This window comes from Taudactylus pleione, unplaced genomic scaffold, assembly GCF_031769625.1.
Source record: "Taudactylus pleione unplaced genomic scaffold, aTauple2 ptg000105l, whole genome shotgun sequence".
Classification (NCBI taxonomy): Eukaryota; Metazoa; Chordata; class Amphibia; order Anura; family Myobatrachidae; genus Taudactylus; species Taudactylus pleione.
The window spans coordinates 4,561,320-4,588,767 of NW_028284507.1; positions in this window are offsets into that span (position 1 = coordinate 4,561,320).

Here is a 27,448-nt window from a genome sequence, read left to right on the forward strand (position 1 = left end):
AATACTCTGGCAGTGGTACACTTAAATAGGCTGGTTCATTTAAATTTGGCACCAGTATGGTGTCAGGGGTCAAATGACTGCAGCTATAGACTTTACAGTGAGCCTGCCAACCGTGCCTAAGTACAGCAAGGCATAGAGGCCAGCTTTTGCAGAAGCAGCTAGAGAAGAGGGGACATGAACCATCAGAGAGGGAGCAGATCACTGAGGCGGGTGCCGGACAGTAGGAGACCAGCAAATGCATGCTAGAGCAGTGCAACCGCCCAGGAGATCCAGTGCCGCTGGACCCGGTAAGAAAGAGATGGGCTCAGGCGTGCTGTGACAATAGTGTTCCCCATATGAAAGCATAGAGAAGCTATAGCAGCTGAATATTATCATTGGTAGTAACCCCATGATGCATAGGGCAAAGCCTTTTTAATAAATATGACTCCCAGTTATAACAGATCTAATTTATTTTGCTAATAGTGGCTTGGATATGAACTTCTTACAGTACTGTATGTGTTCTACCCTCAAAGTCATCCTAGGTGTATAACATTAAATACTGTAGATCATCTGTGGTACCCCAGACCTGGGTGTACTCACTCATGTTGGGTCATATATAATATGTATATATGTAAATACTGTATATATAACAAATGTACAGGCGCAGGCAGCAGGTCACATGACTCAGAACCTGATAAAACCAGCTGCAGGTGGCTGAGGTGGACAGTTACAGTACGCCGGTTGCAGGGAGCCCTAAGGTAACAGGAGGAGAGGAGCTATGCGATGGTGCTGACCTGAGTCCCTGTGGTGACCAATGGGTAGCAGCGCTAATTCATAGGAGGCGGATCTGGGCGGAACAGTGCTCTGAAGCCTGCCTTCCCTCCATGTCTGTCGGGGAGAGAGACAGAACCAAGAAGCATGGCTCCCCTGTGTGGGTAGAGCCGAGAGCGGATCAGGAGGTGCAACTGTTGGAGAGAGGAGGCTGCCCAAGCACCTTCCTGGCTACTGACAGCCATCAAGTTGGACAAGGGAAACAGTTGTGAGATTGGAGAGTGCTGATGGCAGCACCAGAGGAGAAATCAGAAGTGGATACAGAAGCTCCCATCTGAGAGAGCTCTGTAATGACACATACAGTATGTACTGTACAGCTCTCCTCACTGATATGTCTTTGTGATCCAAGTTATTAGCTGCACACCTGTATGGCACAGCTGTAGAGAACATAGGCAGCCAGAAACGTTCTCATAAGAGACTAGTTCGTCACATAAGCAGCCGGACAACTTAATGACTTGTAGTCCCCGCAAAACTCAGTTGGCTCCTAATATCCTTAATTTATCTGTCACCGCCACAAATAGGGAGCAATTAAGCCGAGCTGTCCAGACTGGTAACAAAGCATCTTCTTTTCATCTTTAGTAAGGATCTAAGTGTCAACTCTTCTCCCATATACATCTCTGACAAGGATAAGACATTTAGCAGCTGGAGAAGGAGAGTCACAAGTGTAATAATTAGCAACAACTTCCAGAGTATTGATCATTAGCATGTGACCACATAGCCAGACAAACTGGAAAAAGAACAGCAACTCTAGAAAGATTCAGCTGAACTGTGTTACCTGTCAATATTTTAGTGTTGACAATTTTGCTATTTAGGGACTTTTGTGGTATACTCATGTTCTCATTTATGTATATACATATATAGCATGTTAACGTAGTATTATCTTGTTTCCTATATCTGCTTGAAGGAGCATCTGTCATCGTTGAGTTCCAGTAAAATAAGTTGTAATTTTTTTGCAAGTGTAAATTACTTGTAAATGTTAATGAGTTGGAGTTAAATGTTCTATCAAAGTTTTTATTATAGTGGTAGCAACCTAAATTTGTTCTAAGAACTGCTTGATTGAATAAAGTGAAACTTATTTGGAAACTACGGCTGTACCCTTTGTGTCTGGATAACCCTTCTTACCTCTCTGGCTTACTAAAAGGATAAGTAGAACCGAAGCAGAGAGGAAGAGTCCATCCTCACCAGAAAGATACGAGAACAACACACCTCACCACTTACACCACCTAGTGGGATATCACATCATCTAATGCTCAGAGGTACTGCTTCTTCTAGACAAAATTGTGTTCTACACCTCTTTATAGGCTTTGCTCAAATATAGGGTGATATTTCTTTATTTGTGACTGATTCGCCATTGACACTTATTGTTTTGATATAAAATTATTTGTAACCTATCTATTAATAAAATATCACTGGGACAGGTGAGCGATACTCAGCTGCTATGGCAATACTGACTCACAGAAGTAAAAGGTACTTACTACCACGCTGGACCAGTCTCAGGAGAAAGGCACATGCATGATTCAACCAGCTATTTCATACATGTGCAATGGAACTAAAAGCCCATACATGAACATTAGGTTTCACTAGGTACAGTATACAACATTGAAAAAGAAATTAGATTACAACAAAAAAAAAATCTATAAATTTACAATGGTTCATCAAATAAACAATGTTTTTTGTCTGTTATTGCCACCCTGAGATTTTGATAGCAGAAAAGGATTGCAGAGGTACTTGCCTTTTAATAAATAGACCACATAGGGGCCTATTCAGTGTGATAATTACTGGGTCTTGTGGCTGTCTCCATGAATCCTTTCATTGCTATTTCTGTAGCAGTGACAATTTGCACTGCCGAGTCTGACTTCAATTTCGCTACTACACATAATGAATAAACTAAGATGTAACTGGGCATTCTCACATAGGGACAGGTAATTGTGAAAAAGCATCTCATGCAGACCTGGATGTAAGTACTTATGTCTTTTTTTGAGGTGGATCTTTTGCACCTAGTATAGGACAGGTGCAAGTGTGTGCTGATGATGGTGAATGTAGTTACCCAGGAGCTGATTCGTGTACATTTCTTTAGAGCAATGTACACCCGGTTTTCTTCAAACTCTGCATCATGCCCTTTCCCAATCTTTAAAGACACTCCTGTAAATACAGTACGTTTTTTAAAATCGGTTGGGTATGATATGCAGGTGCATGAGATGCCAGCGGTTCAATACCGACGACGGAATCCCGATTGTGCAGATTCCCGACAGTGTCCTGTAAGTACCCTAACCCTCCCCCTCCTTTGGTGGTGCTTATCCCTAATCTCCTCCCGATGGTGCCTAACGCTAACCCCCCTTACCGCACCCTAAACCTAACCCTCCCCAGGGGGTGCCTAACGCTAACTTCCCCCCGGTGGTGCCTAACCTTAAGCTTCCCTCCCCGCAACCTAACCCTTCCTGGGGGGGTGCCTAAACCTAACCTCCCATTCCCGGGCTAAGTGTAATACAGTCAGGATGCTGGCGGTCGGGATGCCGGACGTCGGTATCCTTATGTGTTCGGCATGGCAGCATCTGCATCATGCCGTGCATCGGGATTCCGGTGTCGGTATAACGACGTCCGGGATCCCGTCCGCTGGCATCTTATAACATATCCCGTTAAAATGTATAGTAATACATTATGAACATGTTGCATTGTAATGTACTATAGGCCTGATTCAGATATGAATGCAGTGGCAATTACATATTCCGATCGATCTATTATTTGTCATTGCGCATGCGTATAAGCTGCACTGCACATGCAGTGACAGCTTTGCGATTACGGGTGCTGAGAGGAATCCATTACAAAGTGAGTGATAGACTGTCAGCGTTCTGGGGTGGTAATGGGGAGTGGTCATAAAAACACAGGTGTGTCTAACCGTCTGAACGCCGTTACATGGGCATGCATAAATTAGCCCTTGTAATCTCCTGCATAGCCCTGCGTGTCAAGGGCAAGATGGCCGCTCAATTTGCATCGATGCTACAGATATTTACACAGGTAACAACGTCGTATGCATGCGAGAAGGCAGAAGTGGGCATCCTTGTTAGCATATTTTCGCAGCTGCGTTCTGTGTGGAATCGCAGCTGCAATCGCATTAACGTCCATCTCTAAATCAGGCCTTATATATACGCAAAAATAGTGTATATGCTATAATACAGGTATCAGGATCTCTTATCCAAAATCATCTTATCCAAAACTAAAAAAAGTAATTTCATGTTGTCAAAAATACAGAGATATGTAAATTATTATAATCAAACTAGCAATTTAAAATTCTCACTTTTTCTATAAATCGCTTTTATTAATACACTGTTTATTGTTAACACTGTGTATGATATCCTTTGTTATCTATAATAATTTTGCTGCTGTTCATGAGAGTGCCACCATTTCTCTTGATGCCTTCATCCCTATGCCATATTTCGATAAGTTCTTCTATGAGGCCAGTCTTGGTGGTGATTGTCTTCTTCTTCAGTTTTTTCTTTACAATTGTCCAAAGATTCTTTTTGGATTTACATCTTGGCTGTTACGTGGCCAGGGAAGAACATCTATGTTTGTACCGAGGCTGCCACCTTAAAAAAAAATAAAACATTTCCCTACCTATTTTTTCTTAAAATAGAGGTCATAGAATCTTAGGTAACCCATGAAAATACCTCAATGCATTGCAAAACAGTTTTACAGTCTAGGTTTGTGGCCAGTAAGTCTGGAGAACTTTGAAATGTAAAAAATTGGCGCTTAGTCTAATAATTTGCACACCTCTGTAATTCACTGATGAGAGAAATGCTTATGGTAGAGGAGGTCATGGATCATGTTTTCCATGCAATTTAGTTTATTTTGGGCACAGTAAAAATTAAAGTGATAACTACAAGTATGAAATAATAATAATAATAATAATAATAATAATAATAATAAATTCTATATCTGTTTATAGAGGTCTTCTCAACCTTTTATTATAACATGCAAAAATATTGGTTAAGCAGGAAAGAAGTGCTAGTAACTCCAAGCTTCATGTGTCACATTGTGACATATATCTATATCTACTATATAAAAGCGAAAATTTGTCCTTCTGTCCTTCTATACAAATCCACAGTTTACAAGCCAAGATCGTGAAAATTTACATAGGAGTGTATTAAAACACAGCTGAGGCAACTAAAAAAATTTGAAATCGAATTACTGTTAATTATTAATTAATTAAAAAACACAATTTTTGCTGTATGCTCATTGTGGGGCCTCACGGCATACGGGTAGGGCCTCGGAGTGAGCGTTTTGTGTAGTCATGTTTTGTCATGATCTTAAGGTTTATTATCAAAGAGAGCTTTAGCAGGCTTTGCCAGCATTCTCAGCTGTGTGACTGTACCAAATTACGCAACAACATTGACTTCTTTCTTTGAACTGTGTCAAAATTATGACTTTGCAAGGACCCTGCTGTACTGTGAGCTGCCAAAATATTACACATGGAATGCTTCTGGAAAAGTTTTTATGCACAGAAAACAGGGAGTCGCTGTAGAAGGTCATCCTGGTATCAGAGCAACAGAAGCTCTTGGCCATGTTTACACTGTACATCCAACACATTTTGAATGCTTCCATCTCCGAAGTTTGCTTTACACCATTACAGGTCCTACTTTCTTCGAAAACCTTAGGACTGTTGATGGGGAAGTCTGTTACACTTTTCGTGAGGCCTGCCTAAGGACAGGTTTGTTGGAGGATGATGTGTAAACAAACATTCTTAAAATCCCGGCAACGCCAGGTACTCCAGCAAGTGTAACTCTAAAAATGAGCATGTATAGTATGATGCATTGGGGTCAATCCAATTAGCCATTAAGGATGCGAGTTGCCGTTGCCATGGCGTCAAAATGCAGGGAACAGCACCTCATCTCGTAGCCCACTCTAAGCCCAAATTTGCTCCATTTTGCCCGCAACCCTATGGGGCTGTGAGAACTTTTGTGTGAGTTCTGGCTGTCGTAAACTGCGACTGTTGCCATGATGAATCACAGCCGCGAGTACATTGTGGCTAATTAAATTAACCTCATTGTATATAATACCCATGTCAGACATGGCTTCTACACTTGATTTATTATCAGGGGTGTAAAACTGAATAGCTAGTCACAAATAGGGGTGCACCTGGTTTATGTTTGCTCCCACTCTGCTTCAGTGCAAAAGCAGTTCCAGAGTTAAAAACCCTTAAAATGATCAATGTACATGTGTCATTCCACATGCATGCTTAGACAGTAGAAAGGGTCCTATGTGGTGTTTGGTCCAGCAGTGCCAGACCCCTCTCATCACCGGGCTCCATTGTAGTCTCCTGGAGATTTCACCACTGGATATAATAAAGAACAGTTAGGTAATGGAGACAGAGGACATTGCATAGTGGCACAGCAGCAGATGAGTGCAAATAAAGAAGAGTGTAGTCTTCAAGAAAATTAGCGACAGGCAATGTACCCCTTTACCATACAGGGGTGATCCATACTTGAAAAGAAATCAGAATAAGGGGAAGTACCGTAAGTATAATTTTCCATATGACTGCTCATTTATCTGTGGATAAGAGGATGGCTGCAAGATAAAATCCATAGACGTTCACTTGGGTGACGTGGAAAGTTTGTGAACAATGACAGTGTGAAACTGAGTACAGTATGTGCTGGGTGTAAAAGCTGGTACAACCGACCAAAGCAAATCACAATCATTTGCACTACACAGTAAATTCATAGATGATCCTCAGGGTAACATATACAAAATGCATATGTTAAAGTTATATCACGACACAGTTTTATTTGAAATGCAATTTTTACATCAAGCACAATATAAATGATTACTCAAATGAGCCATTTTAAGCTTTGGAAGGCTCTCTGCAGCATCCTTTCCTATGGTACCCGTCAAAGTAAGTGCTTTCCCCGTAATCTTTCCTGGCACTTTTGCAATTTCTTTCTAAAGTTTCTTATTTCCTAAGTGTACTGTTAGCTCTCTTATAAAGTATTCCATGCTTTAGAGTTAGCAATTGTTCAGATTACCTAAATTGTATGTAATCTTATTAGATAGCAGAATGCATGCAATTACTGTCTGTTCCCCTCCAGTAGAGCTTCTCACAGTATTTTTTAGCCAAAAAAGCCAACACGTAAATAAAAACATTTACAAAACTGTTATGCAAAATATTTGATTACTTCCACAGATAGCGGACAAATTGGCATTTTTCGGAAGCGGATTTGAATCTTAACTGTTATGAGTTCTTCCCAACCCTACAACACAGAATGAAAATGAACTATCACCGTTTCAGTTCTTTATAGATGACAAATTCAGTGAAATGTGAATTTACAAGTACAGTACAGTCTGGACTGGGAACCCTTTTTAACAAGGACATGGCAGCAAATTCCTTAGACTCGAGTATAAAAGGCAGTCACACAAGTGCTCATTTATTAGCACAGGTGAAAAAATTGCACTGAACCCCAGCAATCAATCACAAATTATTTGTTATCTGTCCAGTGCAAGTTCGATAATGGAAGAGTGTGATTGGTTGTAATATTTTACAGTAGTAACTTTGCTTTTTAGCACAATATCAGTAAATAAGCCTTGCAGTCCATACTTCTGTTTTCATTTTACAATTTGCAACCATAACTATTATTTATTTTATTTAAAAAGTCACAGGATTTCATTACCCAAAAAACACCTGACACCTAAACTTTTTGGTTGTGCACAACTGCACCTCAATGACCTTTCAAGCACACATCAAGGTGCAGCCCAATCCTGCATTAAATATTCAAGGGCTTCAGGAGTGCAAAGTCTTTAATCAATTTAAAATTTATTTAAAATTTGTGCATGTATTTTTGTTTTTTTAAAGCTGTGAGAAATTCTGAAACTTTAGGTCCTACAGTACATTAGACTAAAAATTAAGAGATACATTTGATCAAACTGAAAAGGTTTGATTTTGTTCAAGTTGGTTTTGAACATGTTCCATCTTGATTGAGACTAAATAGCTCAATTTTAAAGCATTTTTAAAATGTTCTGTGAGAACAGCAAATTCAGACATCAGATAAAGTATGAGCACAGTAATGTTTGTGTCGAATTAAAAAGACATTAATAACACCATAAAATGTAGCCATTCAAGCTTGAACAGGATGAAAATGCAAAATTTCATAGTTTGTGTTCATATATTTTAAAAGCCTCAAACACAAAGTCTGCCCTTTGGTTGCTACCTTAGTGATTATAAAATCCACACCTTGATGATCCAAAAACAAAATTGTAAACTTTTGAGACTGGTTTGACCCGGGCCATTTTTAATTTTTCTGGAAAAAAAGGTTCAGGCACCACGGGTGGAACTACTGGGGTGGAGCTATAGAAAAACATCTATATATACATTAAAGTATATATATATATATATATATATATATATATATATAAATATATATTAGGGGTGTGCACCGGCCACGGTTTGTGTTTTGGATCTGGATCTTTCTTCGTGTTTTTGGATCTGGATTGGTCTTGCCAAAACTACCCTTCCGGGTTTTGGTTTTGGATCTGTATTTTTAGGGAAAAAGCATAAAACAGCTAAGACCACAGAATTTGTTTTTTGTTTTTTTTTGTTGTTCCTACTCTATTATTAACCTCTGTAATATTCATTTCCACTCATTTCCAGTCTATTCTGAATACCTCACACCTCACAATATTGTTTTTAGGACAAAAGGTTGCAACGAGGTAGCTGGATAACTATACTAAGCGACACAAGTGGGCGACACAGACATGTGGCCCTTCTAGGAGTGGCACTGCAGTGGCAGACAGCATGGCAGTTTGAAAAACTAGGCCCCAAAGAGTACATAATGCAAAGAAAAAAAAGAGGTACAAGATAGAATTGTCTTTGGGCCCCTCACACCCACACTTTTGTTGTATGAACAGGACATGCACACTTTAACAAACCAATCATTTCAGTGCCAGGGTCTGCCACACGACTGTGGCTGAAATGATTGGTTCATTTGGGCCCCCACAAAACAAGCTGGCAATTAATATGTCCCTGCACAAATTGACTTTAAAGAGGCAAGATGTCGTCCTCATCCTCATCCACTGATTCCTCACCCTCTTCAGTGTTGTGTACATCCTCATCCTCACAGAGTATTAATTTGTCCCAGATGGAATCCACCACCACAGGTCCCTCTGTACTTTCTGGAGGCTGGTCTTCCTGGAAGAATTGATAATTCATTTTGATGAACATTAACTTCTCCACATTTTGTGGAAGCAACCTCCTACGCCTTTCGCTGACAAGGTTCCCGGCTGCTCTAAAAACTCTTTAGGAGTAAACACTGGAGGGGGGGGCAACGTAGGTAAAATAAAGCCAGATTGTTTGTACAGGGGCCTCCAAATTGCCTCTTTTTTCTGCCAGTACATGTAAGGACTGTCTGACATACCTACTTGGATGCTGTCACCGATGTAATCCTCCACCATTCTGTCAATAGTGACAGCATCATATGCAGTGACAGTAGACATGTCAGAAATTGTTGGCAGGTCCTTCAGTCCGGATCAGATGTCCTAACTTGGCCCTAGCTGCCTTGCATCACCACCAGCAGGTTGGTTAAGATATCTAAGTTGTTTCCTGGCAGCCTCATTGCGGGAGAAAGGAGCTGTTGACGTGTCACGTACCGCTTTAGCTGACAGTGTTTTCACCAGCAGGTCTTTGCACCTCTGCAGCTTGTATCCACTGGAAAGAGAGACACCATGTAGGCTTTAAAACTAGGATTGAGCACGGTGGCCAAAATGTAGTGGTCTGATTTCAACAGATTGACCACCCTCGAATCCTGGCAATGCAAATGAAGGGCTTCATCTACAAGTCCCACATACTGTGTGGAATCGCTCCATCTTAGCTCCTCCTTCACTTTCTCCAGCTGCTTCAGCAAAAGCCTGATGAGGAGATTAACTGACTCAAACTGTCAGTGTCAGAATGGTATACAGTCGGGAAACCGGCTGTCTTAATACCGTCAGCCGGCTTCCCAGCTACTTTATCCCGGCATGGGATAAATGACCGGCATCTATATCTAGACGCCTGTCATTTACCCCACGCCGGGAGTCCGGCGCCCGGAATCCTGATTGAAGGGATGCCGGGCGCCGCGAGCGGACAGACGCGGGGGAGAGGGTTAGGATTAGGGCATCTGGGGGGGACTTAGGGTTAGGCACCCCCCAGGAGGGTTAGGCTATGGGAAGGGGAGGTTAGGGTTAGGCACCCCGGGGGGAGATTAGGGTTAGGCACTTGGGAAGGAGGTTAGGGTTAGGCACCCCTAAGGAGGGTTAGGGTTAGGGGATTAGGTCAGTTTATACTTACCTTAGGGACGATCGGGATTTCCAGTGCTGTCGGGCTTCCGCTGCTGGGCTCTGCTGATCTGTCAGGCTGCCGGGGATCGAATTGCCGGCCATGCGGCAGCTGGGATTCCATACCGATTCCTTCTGAACTGACTTCACGGGTGGCAAGTTCGAAGGGCTGGAGAACATTGCACAACACGGAAATCATTCTCCACTGTGCTTGAGTCAGGTGCATACCCCCTCTTATGCCTAAGTCATAGGTGGATGTATAGGCTTGAATGGCTTTTTGCTGCTCCTCCATCCTCTGAGGCATATAGAGGTTTGAGTTCCACCGTGTCACAACCTCTTGCTTTAGGTGATGGCAGGGCAAGTTCAAGAGTGTTTGCTGGTACTCCAGTCTTCAGCACACAGTTGCTGAATGGTGAAAGTGGGCAGAAATTATTTTGGCCACCCAAAGCGTCTCCTGCATGCCCCTGTTGTTTTTCAAAAAATTTTGCACCACCAAATTTATTGTGTGAGCAAAACATGGGACATGCTGGAATTTGCCCAGATGTAATGCCCACACAATATTGGTGGCATTGTCAGATATCACAAATCCCCAGGAGAGACTAAGTGGTGTAAGCCATTGGGCGATGATTTCCCTCAGTTTCTCTAAGTGGTTGTCGGCGGTGTGCCTCTTACTGAAAACAGTGCCTTGGAACGAGCTAGCGTTTCTGAGATGCTGCTACTGGTGATGATGCTGTTGTTGCTGCGTAAGGTGATACATCTACCCAGTGGGCTGTCACAGTCATATAGTCCTTAGTCTGCCCTGTTCCACTTGTCCACATGTCCGTGATTAAGTGGACATTGGGTATAACCAAATTTTTTAGTACACTGAGAGCACTTTTTCTGATGTCTCTGTACGGGATCTGGTACCGGGTACTCACTACCTCCATCAATTGTCTAATTCCCACTGCACTAATGGCGGATACCGGACGCACGTCTAACACCAACACCATCCTCCTTGCAAGGGACTTTTGGACGGTCAATTGCTTAGTAAACGAAGTAGTGGTGTTCCAACTTCCTCTCTGGGATGATGAACGACTCCGAGCAGCAACAGCAGCAGCAGTAGGCGTAGCAATGCAGGATCCTTCGGAGGAATCCCGGTTAGGAGAGAAGTCAGTCATGAGAGTGACATGGCCTGCAGGACTACTTCCGATCCTGACTGAGGAGGAAATTGATGAGGAGGGAGCTGGTGTGGTTTGCAGGTGCTTGGATTCAGAAAAAAGGAATTTTTCCCTCCAGCACACTGCAGATAGATCAAAAATAGTTGAATCCTACATAATAATAGAAATTCAGAGGTATTGGTTACATACATTTGCAAATATATGAATAAGCGCTGGGCCAACATCAAGGCTCCTCTATACCAGGTGCTTGGATACAACAGGACAAAGGGATGTAGGTATCCCTGGATTGCTTATGGTCTTAGCCACAGTTTCTGAACTTGACAGTAACTATTTATGAATGCGCTGCAGGTGACGTATAAGGGAGGATGTTCCTAGGTGGTTAACGTCCTTACCACTACTTATTACACCTTTACATAAGCTCGATATGGCAAGACAGTTGTTGTCCGGATTTGGATAGAAATAATTCCTGTTCGAAGAGGTGGATTTTTTGGTCTTCTGCCCAGGCATGACGATGGGCTTTTTCATCCCACGGACAACAACTGTCTCCCCCGGATCAGATATAAACAAACCACATCACCATCAGAATCCTCCTCGTCAACTTCCTCCTCAGCGCCAGCTGCACCAATATTCTCATCCTGTTGTACTTCAACAGTGACATCTTCAATTTGAAAATCAGCAACTGAACTGTGGGTGATCTTTCCAGAACTTGCAGAGGGCATGCAAATGGTGGAAGGAGCCACCTCTTCCACTCCAGTGTTGGGAAGGTCAGGCATCGGAACCACCGACACACTTGGACTCTCCTTGAAATTTGTGATATCTTCTTAGACTGCACAGTTATTTGCTGTGCTTTTGCCAGCTTAAACCTTTTCATTTTTCTAGCAGGAGGAGGATGGCTTCCATCGTCATGTGAATCTGAACCACTAATCATGGACATAGGCCCGGACCATAGCCGTTCCTTGCCACTCCGTGTCGTAAATAGCATATTGGCAAGTTTATGTTTATCCTCAGACTATTGAAATTTATTTTTTTTTGGTAATTTTACTGAACTTTGGCTTTTTTGATTTTACATGCCCTCTACTATGACATTGGGCATCAGCCTTGGCAGACGACGTTGAAGGCATTTCATCGTCTATGACATGACTAGTGGCAGCAGCTTCAGCACTAGGATGAAGTGGTTCTTGATCTTCCCTTACTTTATCCTCCATTATTTTTATGGAGTGAATAACCTCTGTAAAAGTTTTTTTTTCTTTTTATTGAAGGGCAGCGGCCTACACCACAACACACAGGACAGCACATTTAAAAATAATTTTTCTTTTATATTTTTTGGGCAATGTAGCCCTGCACCACACAGGACAGCACCTGTAAAAATGTAAGAATGGCAGTGGCCTACACCACAACACACAGGACAGCAGATGACGTTGATGGCATTTCATCATCTATGTCATGACTAGTGGCAGCAGCTTCAGCACTAGGAGGAAGTGGCTCTTGATCTTTCCCTATTTTTTCCTCCAAATTTTGTCCTCCATTATTTTTAAGGAGTGCTATAATTTTATGGAGTGAATAACCCCTGTAAAAATTACTTGGATGAAGGGCAGCTTACACCACACATGGCAGCCCCTGTAAAAATTATTTGGATGAAGGGCAGCTTACACCACACATGGCAGCCCCTGTAAAAATTATTTGGATGAAGGGCAGCTTACACCACACAGGGCAGCCCCTGTAAAAATTATTTGGATGAAGGACAGCTTACACTACACATGGCAGCCCCTGTAAAAATTATTTGGATGAAGGCCAGCAATCCCCTACACCACACATGGCAGCCCCTGTAAAAATTATTTGGATTAAGGGCAGCTTACACCACACAGGGCAGCCCCTGGAAAAATTATTTAGATGAAGGGCTGTGTACCCCTACACAACACAGGGCAGCCCCTGTAAAAATTATTTGGATGAAGGGCAGCATACCTCTACACCACACAGGGCAGCCCCTGTAAAAATATTTGGATGAAGGGCAGCTTACACTACACAGGGCAGCCCCTGTAAAAATGATTTCGATGAAGGGCAGCTTACCCCTACACCATACAGGGCAGCCCCTGTAAAAATGATTAGGCCTGAATATACAGCACAGGACAGCACCACTGGACTGGACTAGTCTGATACAGCAGAGCAGGTCACCCCCAAACTGATACAGCAGCACATCACCACTGGACTGGACTGATACAGCAGAGCAGGTCACCCCCAGCCCAGACTGATACAGCAGCACATCACCACTGGACTGGACTGATTCAGCAGAGTAGGTTGATACAGCAGAGCGGCTTTCCCACAGACACTACACTATACGTCCTCTCACTACACTCTGCAGTACTGGAGTGAAGATGGCGGGGTGGGAGGTGCTAACTGTGCAAAGTCTGGGTCTCGCGACAATCCGACACCAGGATGACGACGTTTCGCCTCGGTCCGGGAACCGAGTCTGGCGGGAAAACCCGACCCGGACTCGGTCCCCAGCAACTTATCTTATGGAAAACACATTTTGTCCCAGGACATTACATCATAGTTAATGAGAGGATTGGGAACTGAGGGCCTAATTCAGACCTGCTCGTGAGCGCTGAGCGCTCACAAGCGGGTCGATGTTGGGCCAGTGCGCATGTGCACGATGGACCCGGCTCCATCGTGCGCATACGTGAGACCCGGATAGCAAAGGGCAAGCCGTCGCTATGGGTCTCGCTACAAAGGGGGCGTGCTGTCGATGGTGAGTGACAGCACACCCCCTTTGGTGGGCGTGCCAGGGGCGTGGCTGGTCAGACGGAGGCGTTCCCATGGGAATGCCTACTGTCTGGGGCCGGCCCCACTGACATCACAAGTGATGTTAGTGGGAGTGCTTTCAGCTCTGATAGAGCCAAATGCACTCCAGGGCTTGCGGCAGACGAGACCCTACCACAAGGGTCTCGTCGCAAGCCCGACGGTTGCGATGGTCTTGACCATCGCGACCAACTTTTTGGCCGCTCGCTATAGCTGTGGGCCGCTCTAAAATCAGGAAGGACGGCCCTGATTCAGAGTGAGCGCTCTGTCAGAGCGTCCGGCTCTGAATCAGGGCCTGAGTGCCTGCTTGTTCTTGCCTAGAAATAGCACTGGGTTTGACCAAAAATTAGAGTCTTTAGTTATTGAATTTTTAACTTATTTGATTACTTCTCTAGTGTTAGGATTCTTTGACCCCTTTTTCAATAGAGCAAGGGCATCCATTATTATTTTTTTGTGTTGTCAGTGTTGTGTATAAAGTGAGCTATAACATTACTTGACTGAAAAGAGAGTACTAGAATGGCAGCAGATTGGCCTCTGCTGTGACGTATCCTTTTGCATGAGGCATTTCAAAAGATTTCTCAGCAATGTGGCATATAAAAGTGCACTTCTTGCTTGTAGTGGTGATTCCTAAACAGACAGTAAGGGGGAAATTTACTAAGAATCGTCATGGTGCGATTTGGTGTTTTTCAGTGATAAACATGTGAGTTTGCAAATCGGGAATCTTCAAAAGGCCAACTCGCATGGATTTTGCATGTCAAATATGACTTTGCACTCCATTTCATGCAGGGGCATATTAAGAGACTGCAACAACTTAACAAACCTTTATGACCTTGGTACAACTCAGCTTGAGCCAGTCACTGAACGGTCATGGGCCATATCAGGTCTACACAAACTGCTTGCTGTTCTGTCCTTTTTTAACTACTGGGAACTATCAGCCAGTTTGTGTCCTCTAGTTCTTGAGGCATGATGGCCAAACAACACCTCATCATTTTTAAAAGCCCCTCTCACGAGGGACACATTCTCCTCAAAGGAGAACTGCACATTGCGGCCACTCTTGGTCTTTGCCCTCACCAAAGACCCATCATTGTTATCATCAGCCCCTGACTCCTCCAAAGGCACCTCCTCCTCTTACATATCCGACTCACAATCCTCTAAATCCAAAGCCCTCCTCCTAACAGTCTCCTCTGCCATCAAAACACAGTCTTCACACAGACACAAACAAATAATGACAAGACCAAAAATAAAATGACATAGGACAAAAATGAAGACAGACTGTAAAACCAAACTAGACAACAGAATAAGACAGGGCAACTTATAAGACCAACCAGCAATTACAAATCCCCAAAACTCTCCAAAGTGCACAATCATTCCATTGCAAACGCCACCACTGCACGTGTTTCAGCGGTTTGGGGTCATATTTATTAGGGCATGGTGATGACACAGTTGCTGGTGTGACTTTGAACCAATTGCGAAGTGTTGTGAATTTACTATTAGGTCTAAATTTACAAAAGTGAGAGTTTTTAGAAATGGAGATATTGCACACTCCAGAACACAGTGAGTATCACCATTGAATGTCAGTAGTCAGGCAAACATGCTTCTTGGTAAATTGGTGATTTGCAGTGGAACACGTTCCAGTGATTAGGGATCGCAGCCCAACATGATTCTTAGTAAATTTTCCCCTAAGCGCAGGATATATCAAAAAAGATAATGTGGTAGATCAGTGGTCTCCAACCAGTAGCAGCCCTGTCTATACATTATCTTTTACTGCTCTACTGCACGTATCTCTTTGGAGCCGGTAATTAATAGTGAAATGTGCCTGTGCTTAAATTTTATTTACAAACTACAACAATATCACTGTATAATTAAATGCATTGTTGTTTTCTATGAAACATTTTTTTACATTTTCCTTAAATTACCTTCAATTGTTCGGTTATTAGCCAAATTTTCTTTCTACAATTTTAGTAGCTCTTCAGGAGTTTTCATTTTACTTAAGTAGCTCACAGCCCATTTAAGGTTGGCAACCACTGTGGTAGATCCTCCTATAGCATAATAATAAATCAATATATTAAAAAGATCTGGATAGACATGCTTAATAAAATATAATCTAAAACTTTAAAACTATCATCTAAAACGTTAATAGCAAAATAATAACAAAGAACAAATAAAACTAATATATGAACATTCCCTGGAGATAAAACAAATAGCACTAATGACCTATCTAATAACCACCAAACGCTATACTTTGAAATTCTCTTCACTCCATCCAAATCCTATCTGCCATTTGCACAAATTGCTGCTCCTCAGCAAATGTGCTAATTATACACTTCCACAAATGGGAGGTAGTTGAAATCCCGACTGCTGGGACGCCAGCGCTCAGTATACCAGAGCCGGAAGCCTGACACCAGTCAGAATCCCGGTGCCAGCATCTTGACCGTAAGTAGTGGGGTTAGGGGGAGCTTTAGGGTTAGGGGTTAGGGTTAGGCACTGGGGGGAGGGTTAGGGTTAGGCACTGGGGGGGAGGGTTAGGTTAAGGCACTAGGGGGAGAGGTTAGGTTTATGGTGTGGGGGTGTTAGGTTTAGGGGTAGGGTTAGGATACTTACCAAAAGGTGTCATTATCCTAACTCTGCCAGGTTGCTGGCATCGGGATACTGACCACCGGAATCCTGAGCACCTGTATTATGCACCCACCCCCACAAATTGAGGTATGCAGGTGGCTTCTGCATTTACTCAGTGGAGAGACTGCCTTGCTCTTCATGAATGAGGCCCAAATGCACACAGGGCCTCAAATATAATTGGAAACATTTGCTCTGCAAAACTGCATTTTACATGTATATGTTCATTCTGACGCATCTCCAGATGCGTCTAACTGTACAAAATAAGTGTATTAAGTAAAACATTTTTTAAAATAGCTGTACGTTTAACTGTACGAATGCCCTGCAGACTAGCATCCATAATATTACAATAATGTTCTTTTAACAAAAATTTAAGTTTTTTAAGATCTGTGCTGGGTATCCATCAAATGTTAATATCATCAAATCAAGCACATAATGAAACATAATTAACATCTATTGTATATGATAAATTTATTTAAGTTAAAAGGAATTTGATTTATGTAATATAAAAGCATAATTAAAGTTACTTATCATATAAAGAGAGCAAAATCTATTAACGAATAATGATTAGACCTGAGATGCTGTATTGATTAGCTGAAGTAATTAGTATGGATGTACATTGCTCCCTGGAGTGTCCCAGAATCAATAAGGGAGTTGGCTCTCAGCTATATGTCTCTAGAGTATACAGAGAACTATAGGGGTTGAAGTGTAGATTGAAATGAGTTTTAAGGCTATCTGGTGTTTCATGCTGCCCAATATAAATGGAGTTTTGCAATTTATGTTGCTATATTTGAAAATGATTAGTTTATAGTGTAATTATAGATTGTTATTTTTTTTTAATGTCTTTACTTACCACCCTTGGGCTCTGTGTACACCTTCCATATACCTGCCCTTGGTACTTACCTCTCGGATTCTATTCTTCTCTTATTTCACTCCTCTGCTCTTGCAGCATTGCAACATCATGAAATCATATACGCTGGGGCGGCCATGTATGATTTAGAAAAAAATCTGGGCATCAGCACCGGTCACACCGCTGTCAGTATGGCTCCTTTGGTCACCCCTGTGTTGAGCACATATAAAGTTGGGAGCAATGGAAAAGCCATAGTAATCTATTCACCTGCTACACCAAGGAGTCACAAGGAGTCACACAAATTTGGGGCCTATTCCTCATCCATAATGGGCCCGTTGCGGAAATGCTAGTTTCTGCATGTTTTTGTGTAACAGGTCAATTCACTATTAGGGTACCGATGTAGAATTAAACAGAAATGTAAACATGGCGCCAAATGCTCTTCAAATAATAATTTAGAAATAAATGAGTACATTCATTCAGACATGGGGCCTGATTCACTAACGTACGCAACTGCTAATACGCACGCAATTGGCTGATTGTCGCGTACTGTGTATTCAAATGCATCGCAGTGTGCGTGCACAAACTAGCCATTTCAATCGGGACTGCGATCACAGTGACTACGTAGATCCTTCAAAGAGTGATTGTCAGGAAGTACCATTTGTGGGTGGAGATGGGGGGGTGGTCTGGCAAATGCGGGCGTTTCAATGCCATTGCATGGGCGTATGCAGCCTGAGGCCTGATAGCGTGCATGGATGTTAGCAATTCCTAAGGTAAAGTGGGCGTCCTTATGTAGTGCTGCATATGGCATTACGATCGCAATTAATTAGAATACTATCACAGTTGAACTGCATGCGTAATTGCTATTGAAATTCACAGTTGTGTTCTGTAATGAATCAGGACCTGTGCACCTTACATACTGGCAGAGCCTGGACCAGGAGGCATTAAGGGAGGTTAAGTCCTCCATCTTTAGAGTAGGAAAATTGTAGGTCAAAGAGAAAATCCTGCATAGAAGATGTCATCAGTTGGGGTATGGAGCAATCAAGACGTAAATTATAAATAGACTTGTAATTACCGGCAAATACATTTGCAATAGCATTAGCTACATGGTTCATAAGTTTTATAAAAATTTTTGAGAAAATGTATGGATTTATATTTCATGCATGCTGATTCCTAAGCTTACGAACAAGGAATCTATCCGCTTTATTGCCAAAGTTGTAAAAGTTTTGTTGACGTTTGGTGTGGGCACTCCTCATGCGAGAAAGAAATAACTTCTATAATTGATTATGAAGAGGCATGAGTTTTCTTCTAAGAAGGTGAGTAGGTCGAGCCCTAATGTAAGGATTCCACCTGAGCTAAACGAATGTCCAATTCTGATTGTTGTTCTAAATATTGCCTACAAAAGACGGCAGCTTTAAAGGCACACCAACAGGTAGCGCCAGAAGTGTCCTGAGGAAAGTTAGTAGCCTGATATAAGAGCAACCCCTCAGTTAATGATTTGGTAGCTTCCGGGGAAGAGAGTAGGTATTTCGGAAGGGCCAAGATCTAGAGGGTAATTTAGTGACACCATCCCACAACCATGTGACAACAGCATGATCAAACCAAATTATTGGAATAATATTGGACTGGCTGGTATGCTGCAGTGTCCACTTATAAAGTAATATTAGATCAATACGGGAGTATGAAGAGTATACATGTGAAAAATAAATAATACTTGACCTATACACAATAAACAAAAAGTAGCTTTAGAAATGTTAGAACATAAAAATTATAAAAACAAGGTATAGCACTCATCTAGATATCAAAAATATACAATTTATTCATATACATAAATGATTGTGCCAAAATATAAACTAAAATAAAATACAGAAAATTATTGCATGTGATAGAACTTGCCTTTAAATATGTCCCTTTTTAAAACAAAAGTGACACGGGACCATTTTTTAATTAAAAAAATGTGGTTCATCAGGTGGGGGTTGGTCAGAAGGCTATTGTAGCATGGAGGAATAAATGCCACTGGAAAAGGTAGAGGATAGGTGGTTGGGGAATTTGCCACTGATGGTGTAGGAGGCAGTATTGGAGTACTGCTCATGGGCTGCTTTGATCATGGTTTGTGGCCTCAGTGGGCTACCTAGTCCCCTTACCACCAGGTCATATACGAGTCTTTCAAACTCGATCTGGTGGTCATGCGCCATATGACACATCCTGCTTGTGATGTTGGACCTGAAGTAGTCTTAGTCATCGGGTCTTTTCTGCAGCACTTGTGCACTTGCAAGCACTTCTTGTGACATTAGGAAAGTGTCACCTCTCTGTTTTCTAGCAGTTTTCTTCTTTGACTCTTTGGTGGATGGCAGGGTTACGGCAGGATGCAGATGGTTTCCAGGGAAATAGCGACCATGATGTCAGGTGATGCAGCCTGTAAAATATTAAAGATATGGTAATTTCATGTATTTCTTTTTTTTTTTTCCAGTACCTTACAAACCTTGGAAGAAGGGAAAAGTATTGCCGAGGAATTTGAAAGATGGTGGAACTTCCCTAACTGTGGGGAAACCATAGATGGCAAACATGTGCACATAACCCCACCTGCCAACACCGGATCCTATTACTACAATTACAAGAGATTCCTCAGCATTGTTCTAATGGCCATGGTCAATGCAAACTACAAATTCCTATTTGTGGTCATTGGCATGAATGGTCGAGCTTCTGATGGTGTATCCTTTAAGCAAACAGATTTCTATGAGAAACTCATCTCCAAAACCCCACATTACCGTCTGCACTGGAAACAAAGCACAGTCTCAATTTTATATTCGTAGCTGACGAGGCCTTTGCACTACATGAGTACATTATTCAGCAATATGCACAAAGGGGACTGACCAAGGAGAAGCACATTTTCAACTACAGGCTTTCAAGAGCATGCTTGTGTTGTGGACAATGTGTTTGGATAAGTTTAGGGTCTTCCACACAGCCATCAACCTCTGTGTGGACAAGATTGACTGGGTTGTCATGGCATGCTGTGTATTGTATAATTTCTATGGTGGAAAACCTAGCAGCAAAGGACAACGTACACAGCTATGTCAGATGACCCAGAGCACGCAGACTACATGAATCAGTTGTCTACTGTGGCAGTAGGGATTGAACCAACAGCCTCTGCACATGCCTAAGAAGTCAGGGAGGAATACCTGACCTATTTCAATGGTGTGGGGGTAGTGCCATGGCGCGATGACTACATTAAGTAATTTATTGGCCAATTAGCACTGATGTACTGTTGAAGATTGAGCATGGTGTATGTGCACTGTATTTCCACTTACTAAATTAATGTCGGAAGTTTCTCCAACATCTTCCTCCTCCTCTTCTCCCAGCCTTGGGTCCATCAAGCTGATGGAAGGCTGCTGTGTGTCCTGGTCTAACATGGATGTTAGAAGAATGTAGTACCATACCATAGGTATGTGGCAATTATCTGCCTTCACTCCTGATGCCCCTGATGCCTTAATTTTTTTTGCACTCTTTCAAGAACATGGTCCTTAGGTTCTGTATTTTCTTCTGCACCCAGTCAGCATCCGCAGAACTGTGGTGTGGTTAGCAGAAATCCACAAATTCCTGGATAGCAGCATTCCTAAGGACGTTGTTAGAGTAGTCCTTTGACTTGACCATCCACAGTCATTATTTCTCTTGGTTCAGCTTGATGAAGGAGGTCCAAAAAGAGCTATTCTTCTCCAATTTTCTGCAAAAATTATTGAAAAATATAAATTGTTTTGTCAAACTTTCTGAAAAGACAATTATAAACTGTGATATTCTGCCACAAAATCCAATGGGGTTTCTGTTGGGTAGTGCATCACTGCCGAATTTATTGCTCCAAATGGCCAAGTGATAGGTGGGTGGGTGGGTGATTTGCCACTAATGGGGATAGGCAATAAATTAATTTTGGACTACTGCTCACTTGCTGGCTACCCCCTGTAGGGGCGGTGGCCATATTGGACATATTATGTTACCCCCAATCAACGGGGATCTTTTTAAATAATTTATATTTTTTCTTAGTATTAAAATACAAATGTGATTTTCTTTTTTTTTCTAGAAATTAATGTAGTGTTTTTATTGTTAAATGTGTACTTGTTAATATATTTTTTAAATGTTTGGTGGTTTTAATAAAGTTTTTAAATGTTTATTGGTGTTATATTTTAAGGCATGCATTAATAATTGGACATTACAATGTAACATAGGCAGCAGCAGTACACATGGGGGAATATGGGTGCATTATACATATGGACAGCCCTAGGAAACTAGGTAACTAATAGGTGGCAGCAGCAGTACACATGGGAGAATAGGGGTGCATCATACACATGCACATTACTAGGTAATAGGTGGCAGCAGCAGGACACATGGGAGAATAGGGGAGCATTATACGTATGCACAAAACTAGGTAATAGGTGGCAGCAGCAGTACACATGGGAGAATAGGGGTGCATTATACACATGCACATTACTATGTAATAGGTGGCAGCAGCAGTACACATGGGAGAATAAGGGTGCATTATACACATGCACATTATTAGGTAATAGGTGGCAGCAGTAGTACACATGGGAGAATAGGGGTGCATTATACACATGCACATTATTAGGTAATAGGTGGCAGCAGCAGTACACATGGGAGAATAATGTGCATTATACACATGCACATTACTAGGTAATATATGGCAGCAGCAGGACACATGGGAGAATAGGGGTGCATTATACACATGCACATTGCTAGGTAATAGGCGGCAGCAGCAGAACACATGAGAGAATAAGGGTGCATTATACACATGCACATTACTATGTAATATATGGTAGCAGCAGTACACATGGGAGAACAGGGGAGCATTATACACATGCACATTACTAGGTAATATATGGCAGCAGCAGGACACATGGGAGAATAGGGGTGCATTATACACATGCACATTACTAGGTAATAGGTGGCAGCAGCAGTACACATAGGAGAATAAGGTGCATTATACACATGCACATTACTAGGTAATAGATGGCAGCAGCAGTACACATGGGAGAATAGGGGTGCATTATACACATGCACATTACTAGGTAATATATGGTAGCAGCAGGACACATGGGAGAATAGGGGTGCATTATACACATGCACATTACTATGTAATAGGTGGCAGCAGCAGTACACATGGGAGAATAAGGGTGCATTATACACATGCACATTATTAGGTAATAGGTGGCAGCAGTAGTACACATGGGAGAATAGGGGTGCATTATACACATGCACATTATTAGGTAATAGGTGGCAGCAGCAGTACACATGGGAGAATAATGTGCATTATACACATGCACATTACTAGGTAATATATGGCAGCAGCAGGACACATGGGAGAATAGGGGTGCATTATACACATGCACATTGCTAGGTAATAGGCGGCAGCAGCAGAACACATGAGAGAATAAGGGTGCATTATACACATGCACATTACTATGTAATATATGGTAGCAGCAGTACACATGGGAGAACAGGGGAGCATTATACACATGCACATTACTAGGTAATATATGGCAGCAGCAGGACACATGGGAGAATAGGGGTGCATTATACACATGCACATTACTAGGTAATAGGTGGCAGCAGCAGTACACATAGGAGAATAAGGTGCATTATACACATGCACATTACTAGGTAATAGATGGCAGCAGCAGTACACATGGGAGAATAGGGGTGCATTATACACATGCACATTACTAGGTAATATATGGTAGCAGCAGGACACATGGGAGAATAGGGGTGCATTATACACATGCACATTACTAGGTAATATATGGTAGCAGCAGGACACATGGGAGAATAGGGGTGCATTATGCACATGCACATTGCTAGGTAATAGGCGGCAGCAGCAGAACACATGAGAGAATAAGGGTGCATTATACACATGCACATTACTATGTAATAGGTGGCAGCAGCAGTACACATGGGAGAACAGGGGAGCATTATACACATGCACATTACTAGGTAATATATGGCAGCAGCAGGATACATGGGAGAATAGGGGTGCATTATACACATGCACATTACTAGGTAATATATGGCAGCAGCAGGACACATGGGAGAATAGGGGAGTAGTATACACATGCACATTACTAGGTAATAGGTGACAGCAGCAGGACACATGGGAGAATAGGGGAGCATTATACAAATGCACATTACTAGGTAATAGGTAGCAGCAGCAGGACACATGGGAGAATAGGGGTGCATTATACACATGCACATTACTAGGTAATAGGTGACAACAGCAGGACACATGGGAGAATAGGGGTGCATTAAACACATGCACATTATTCGGTAATTGGTGGCAGCAGCAGTACACATGGGAGAATAAAGGTGCAAAATACACATGCACATTACTAGGTAATAGTTGGCAGCAGCAGTACACATGGGAGAATAGGGGAGCATTATACACATGCACATTGCTAGGTGATAGCTGGCAGCAGCAGGACACATGAGAGAATAGGGGTGCATTATACACATGCAAATTACTAGGTAATAGGTGGCAGCAGCAGGACACATGGGAGAATAGGGGTGCATTATACACATGCAAATTACTAGGTAATAGGTGGCAGCAGCAGGACACATGGGAACTAGGGGTGCATTATACACATGCAAATTACTAGGTAATAGGTGACAGCAGCAGGACACATGGGAGAATAGGGGTGCATTATATGCCGGCTTGCCTACCCTCCCTATTTGGCCCGGGAGCCTCACGATTTTCGGGTACCGCTGCCAGCGCCCTGAAAAGGCAGGCAAGCCTCCCGACATTCCCCAAACCCTCCCGATCTTCCCCAGAATACACTGAAAATCCCCGCAGCAGGGGGGCCCGTGATGCGATTCGCGCTGAATCGCGTCATCGTGGCCCCGCCCCCTGCTTCACAGTGCCGAAAATAACGGCGTTGTGAAGAGGGGGCGGGGCCACGATCGTGCGGGCCCGCCCCCAACTCTGCCCCCAACATGTCATAGATATTCGGACACGCCCCCCACTGTTAGCCGACAATCAGCTCCCTCCCGGAAGGAAGGAGCTGATTTTCGGCAAGTACGATTATATGCATGCACATTACTAGCTAATAGGTAGCAGCAGCAGGACACATGGGAGAATAGGGGTGCATTATACGCATGCACATTACTAGGTAATAGGTGGCAGCAGCAGTACACATAGGAGAATAGGGGTGCATTATACACATGCACATTACTAGGTAATAGGTGGCAGCAGCAGGACACATGGGAGAATAGGGGTGCATTATACACATGAACATTACTAGGTAACAGGTGGCAGCTGCAGTACACATAGGAGAATAGGGGTGCATTATACACATGCACATTACTAGGTAATAGGTGGCAGCAGCAGGACACATGGGAGAATAGGGGTGCATTATACACATGAACATTACTAGGTAACAGGTGGCAGCTGCAGTACACATAGGAGAATAGGGGTGCATTATACACATGCACATTACTAGGTAATAGGTGGCAGCAGCAGTACACATGGGAGAATAGGGGTGCATTATACACATGAACATTACTATTCAGCAACAGTACACATGGGAGAATAGGGGTGCAGGCATGTGCATCACTATAATAACATACCAGAGAAACGAAGAGTTCAGGTCGGGACAAAACTGCTGCTGATGCTCCAGATTTTGCCAAGATGCGACAATCCAGCCACAAAGTGGAGGAGAAGAGAGCATCTTAGGAGTGCCTGAAGTGACATCTACATCGGCCAGGTCGTAATGACATATTCTTCTTCATCCGGTAGAGTGTACAAACATTTTCAAATTGCGGGAAATCGTTGATGAGATCCACAGATATGAGCAGCATGAATGGCAGATCTCTAGATGTGACAGATGCCGCAGGAGCGCACATAGTGCCCTGATTCAGAGCCGGACGCTCTGTCAGAGCGCTCGCTCTGAATCAGGGTGGCATTATTTTTTTTGTGGGTCAGCCACCCACAGCTTTTGCGAGCGGCCAGGTGATGGTCACGATGGTCGCAACCATCGGGCTTACGACGAGACCCTACCACTAATAGAGCCGGACGCCTCCGTTTGGCCAGCCACCCTGCCTGCCCGCCTCCAAAACGGGGCGAGCTGTCAATCAAAATCGACAGCCTACCAGTTTTGGAGCGAGAACCAGTTTTGGTGTGAGACCCATAGCAATGGAGCGCCCATCGCTGGCCGGGTCTTGCGCATGTGCATGCCGGAGCCGGTTCCGGCGTGCGAATGCGCAGTGGGGGACCATCGACCCACTTGCGAATGCTGTGCGCTCGCGAGCAGGTCTGAATCAGGCCCATAGTGCGTACACCTGGGACGATTTGTCATTACGATCTGTCGGAAAACGACAAATCATGTAAAAAAAATTTAGATAGATAGATAGATAGATAGATAGATAGATAGATAGATAGATAGATAGATAGATAGATAGATGTACACCTACATATATATATTTTTTTTACTCCTATTTGAAATGAGAGGGGGGACAAGTAAAGTAAACATTTCCATGACACAACTCTAGATTAGTAACAATTGTATCCAGTAATGAGAGTAGGAGTGAGCAGCCACAATCTTTAATGGAGATTTATAAATAAGTTGTTAAGTTACATTCAATTATAATGGGTTCAGTGGAACCTGCTCTTCGCTTCCCTCAAGGTTATCATGAGTGTGTGTATTAGTAACAACAATGCTTGTGTTGTTCTATGGTCCTGATTCAGCTTGGATCGCATTTGCTAATATGCATGCAATCATCCGATTGTTGTGTTCTGCACATGCGTATACTCCACAGTGCGCATGCACGAACTGGCCACTGAGATCAGTACTCCGATGGCTACTCAGACCTATCACAGAGTGATTGACTGGAAGTGCCGTTTGTGGGTAGTGACGAGGTGTGGTCAGGGAAACGTCGTTTCAGGGGCGCATATAAATTAGCCACTATGAAGCCATATGCAGTATGAGGTCTCATAGCATGCATGGCTGTTAGCAATTTCTGAGTAAGGTCAGGGCTTGCACAATTGTACATATGGGTCCAATGGTACTCGATTGAACCGATGATTTTGCTAATCTGCTAAGTATTACGGATGTGCATATGGTAATGTGAGCATCCTTATGTGATGCTGAGATTGCTTTGCGATCGCAGTGATATGGCTTGCTATCGCACTTGAACTGCGTGCGTACGCAGTATTGCGATCCGTAGTGAATCAGGCCCCATGTCCACTACACCAACAGAATAAGTGCAGCTGGAGCTCAGGGGGTCATTCAGACCCGCTCGCAAGCGCAGGATGCTCGCAAGCGGGTTGATGTTACCCCACTGCGCATGCGCACGACGGAGGGAGCTCCGTTGTGCGCATGCGCGAGACCCGGCTAGCGACGGGGTAGCCGTCGCTCCGGGTCTCGCACCAAAGGAGGCGTGCTGTCGATGTTGATTGACAGCACGCCCCCTTTGGTGGGCGTGCCGGGGGCGTGGCTGCCAGAAGGAGGCGTTCCCATTGGAACGCCTACCGTCTGAAGCCGGCCCCACTGACATCACTAGTGATGTCAGTGGGAGTGATTTTGGCTCTGATAGAGTCAAAATCACTCCAGGGCTTGCGGAAGCGAGACCCTACTGCAGGATCTCCGTCGCAAGCCTGATGGTCGCGATGGTCTTGACCATCGCGACCATCATCATGGATGCTTGCATAAGCTGTGGGTGGTCACCCACAGCTATGCGAGCGTCCAGGAGGATGCTCCATTTTCATGTAGGAGGGCCCTGATTCAGAGCGAGCGCTCTGGTCAGAGCGTCCGGCTCTGAATCAGGCCCTCAGTTCTTTTAAATAAATCGCTGCACTCTGCTGTTGCCTGAAATGCTGCGAATGTCCAGGATTGTACTAGAATAATTTTGCCCTTCTAAAGTTTTAAGAGAACAGAGA